Below are 4,193 nucleotides of genomic sequence, written 5' to 3'. Positions count from 1 at the left end.
GATATACATTTGTGAACAGCATAAATGTCACAAAACCCTGTTTTAAATGATAAAAGTTGTTCTAAAGTTGAACGTGAACTTTTTTATATTGATGCAGGTTGTTATGACATGAAAATTCTAAAGAGTGGTTGTGTGTAGGAATTTACAAATTCCCCACCCCCACATGTGGGGGATTTACTTGGTTTAGGTGGGGATTTTCCAGATTGTCTTGCCCCAGGGGGTGGGGCATGAGCGTAAAATGCTGTCACTGCCGAGTGTAGGGTTGCCACTGAAGTTTGCCGATCTCCCCGGTGGCGTATCCAAATTTGTTGCTTGCATAGTCGCTGAACACAGAAATTGCATTCCTTGTTGCCATTTTCGTTCGTTTGCTGTTTACTTGCATCAAAATATCGTCTAACTTTGCCGGTGACAACTCTGCATGACGTTTCGCAGCCAAAAGTTGCCAACTACAAAGTACAACAAGCGAACGACAATTTGTTTGCGCAGAAAGGATGCGCAGTAAGTGAACTGATGTCATCCCTGTAATATCAAATACAGAGGGCATCGTCACATTCGCAGAGGACATCATCACGTTCTTTTACATGTCACGTGAGCCGTGTTTAACACATGGCTGTGCACGCTGAATGAGTGAAGTGTAATAAATCTCTATATACCATGATAATTATAATATTATATAGGGCTCAGCCCTTGGTGTCGCGCCAGGGGTTAAGATTCGAAATGCTATTTGTATCGATTCATGATATTATCATATGAACTGGCCCGAATCTCCACCTGTGTGACGTAGAACAGGACGGATAAGAAATCCGAATTACCCGTTGTACCGTTCATACATGCAGGCGTCGCAACACAGACAGGTCTGTTGTGATCGATGCCGTGCTAGCTCTCGCGTTATTTTTACAAAAAGGTGACCCTATAAATTCAGACATGTAAGCATAAAAAGGCATATTTGTCCAATGAAATTTCGAGTCGCTTAAACTATAGCTTTTCCCGAGAATCAAATGTAGATACCGTCGCAACGTCGTGGCTCCAGTCGAGTCGTGTAGGCTCAATGTGAACGTCGTACCTGGCGATCTCGGTTGGCGATAAAACCGAAACCTACGGCTTAACGTAAGTTCAAATGAATAATTGAGTACAGTACCCGTATAATCTTCGGTAAAGCGACCTAGGAGGCACAAGCATAAATTCATTTGACTTACAACGATAAATTTCCTTCATCGCACAAAAATTCCGTAAATTCTCGCCCATAATCAAACTTGCAGCGCGGCGTACGCCCGTAGCAAAGATATATAAGCTGTCACTGTGTGCAGCGCTGTAGAATCCGATGTACTTTGACAGCTGACTCAGACAACACTCAAAACAGAGTTTCTGTATCCACGGGCGAGATATGTGTCACTGCAAACATCAAAGTCCGTAGGACAGAAACATTGACGACCGATATCGGAATAGACGAGTTGACACCGGCAGAGACCAGTGACGGCAGCGTTGTGGGCACAAACCACACACAAATAGTAAAGACAGACTGGAAACGCGGCATGCCATTGTTCCATGGTCGTCTCGGTAGACTATTGCCTTTTCATATTAAAATGAGCTTCAAAGCAATGTTCGAAATTCGTGGAAAATATCATCAGTCAACAGGACTTGTAACTTTGAAAAGTTGCCTGTCCTGCCAAAAACTTGTTAGTCCTGATATTATGCCTTGAAATTAAACGTAATCAAATACAACTAAGAGTTACCTATACTGTTAAAGGCTATTACCTTGTCTGTGAACAAATGAAGATGGGATCGAATCATCTTTCTCTTTAAATAACCTTTATTTGAAAACAAACATCAATTGCAAAGTACATACTGCACAATACATGTGTACTTTACTTTGCATTGACAATGTGTACAGTCAGTTTCCATGTATGACAGAATACAATCATGAGTCTGGGAGAAAACAGGTACACAGTTTTGCGTGCTTTGCATGCTAAACATCAGACAGATCACCAGTGCTATCATCTGTCTCAAGCAGATCGGAGAAGTCAGAGTTATAGTCTGAGTCTGGGCTGTAAGCATTTCCAGATTTGTCATGGGCATCTTCATGTTCAGGTAAAACAGCTGCTGCATCATGAAGTTCATCAATCACCTGTTCTAGATCTCTGGTCCTCCTGTGACTCCTTTCAATAAAGCTTGGCCGTCTCTTTGCATGCTGGTTCCAGTGATGGATGGCAGAAGTAGGGTCAAACTCACTGATATCCGGTGAATGGAGTTGAATAGTCATCAGTGATTGATGGCAGATGTAGGGTCAAACTCACTGATATCCGGTGAATGGAGTTGAATAGTCATCAGCATGGTCATTGATGAACTCTTCAGTTTGTTCCTGTACTGGTTTTTTGTTATCTTCATGAGAGAAAATCCCCTCTCACACTCACAGGTACCTGCTGGTAGTGACACTGGGCACTTGTTGTAGTACAGCTCGTTCACAAGTTTCCATGACATACTGTGCACTTTGTGGCTGAAAAAAATATTCAGGCAGGGATTATTTCATTTTTATGTTAATTGTCCATCCAAAGACAGAACTTTTAAAGAAAACGTTTCACAGCTTCAGAGTCAAAAATAATGATTTTCCATCATATCATCTGGTGTACCATGCTCCATGCTACTTTTGACCCTCCATTATTTCTTTGAACATCAGCGATTGTTTTAACAAACCTTTGCCAGCAACTAATGCAGTAAACTTACTTATTGTATAGATCTTGCTTTAGCACAGTCCATTCCGCTTCAATTATGCCAATATTCACTCCATTCTGTACAAGTCTGTCCCTGAAGTGGTCCACAATTGTTGCAAGATACTCATCCCCAAAATCTGTACGCATACACATGATTAAAATAAAATACAATGCAGTGTTCCCTTGCAAACATTTTGTAATAATGACAATCGCCTCATATAGCTAACACCACATGTGCGCACAGTGCCACACTTGTGCATTGCCATTTACTTAGTCGCAATGTGTATCTTGCTCCTAGCACTTTCATGAAAGAATAATTGATCAATTAGCTTCACCTTAAATGGGAATTTGACTCATGCACCTGTACAAGAGACTAAGTCCTCCACACTACATCCTTTTTAATATTTCTCCTCACACATAAAATGTTAAAGTATAGCAAACAAGGTATGTTAAATTAAAATGGTATCTATTTTTTATCAATGCTAACCATTACTAGAATCTTTCAGACTGGCAGGCCATGCATTAATATCAGCAAGCTTAGTAGCACACAGAATGCCTTCATCAATATCACTGAAGCGTCTATCTAGAATTTCTACATGTTCTGTCAACAGTTTAGGCATCTGAGCACTATTTGAGTAGTATCTCCTGTCAGGCTTTCTCCTGCAAATGACCCATCAGGCCTTTGTACTTTTCTCAATTCTGGGCCAGGTCTGAAAATAAAAGATAAGCCACCACCACTAATCAGCTACAGCAGATACAACTACAAGCACCAAATTAGCTACATAATATGCCTGCTTGTTATTTCATAGAACTTCATTACTTACTAATCCTTACCTAGTCTGAAATTTTTTGATGTTTGAGATTGTGGCCAGAAGCTGTTGATGAAACTCAAACAAGCAGGTTTCCCTTTTTTGAATAGCTTTAGAAAGCTGAGAAAGCACTGCCTCCACATCTGTCAGGAAATGAGCAAATGTGATCATATCCTTTGACCTCAGTAGTTTCAGCAGATATAAGGCCTTGGGCTGTGTCGCTGACTGCCCTGTAGTTACAGATACCTCATGCAAAGCAAAACAATAATAAAATCCTTTTAGATTATGTAAAATCTTATAATATTAATTTAAAGGTTCTTTTTAAATCCCACAACTTTTTCTGCATTTGTCAGTTGATAAAAACATATAGTATCCTTTGTTCTGTGCATGTCAAAGTGATATTTTACATGAGTAAGATCAATTGTAAAATACTAAATACATAACATTTTTCCAACTTGTCTTGTCAAGACATACTCAAAGTTAATACTTATATATGTAATCACTCTGATGAAGCTCATTATAAAATAACAATAATAATTCAAAATTTATTACCTGACTGAGATGCTTCACAATACCTGTGTATCCCTTCCAAATGTTGTTCAGAGCTGTTAGTGTGTGACCCAGCCAACGTGTGCCGCCCACACGAGTTGGTGTACATGGTGTGATATTCAGTGCT

At 39.9% G+C, this 4,193-nt stretch overlaps 1 long non-coding RNA gene across 1 annotated transcript; it reads right to left on the bottom strand.

Annotated features, from left to right (window-relative positions):
* Positions 1-2,433: 2,433 nt before the first annotated feature.
* LOC139124848 (uncharacterized) lies at positions 2,434-3,623 on the bottom strand. Its single transcript, XR_011550068.1, has 3 exons — positions 3,543-3,623; positions 2,722-2,845; positions 2,434-2,494 (listed from the first exon to the last, which is right to left on the bottom strand). It is a non-coding gene; the product is annotated as an uncharacterized lncRNA (long non-coding RNA).
* Between the last annotated feature and the right edge of the window lie 570 nt (positions 3,624-4,193).

The sequence above is a fragment of the Ptychodera flava genome, chromosome 3 (assembly GCF_041260155.1).
Source record: "Ptychodera flava strain L36383 chromosome 3, AS_Pfla_20210202, whole genome shotgun sequence".
Taxonomy (NCBI): Eukaryota; Metazoa; Hemichordata; class Enteropneusta; family Ptychoderidae; genus Ptychodera; species Ptychodera flava.
This window is presented reverse-complemented; position numbering and strand designations above follow the sequence as displayed.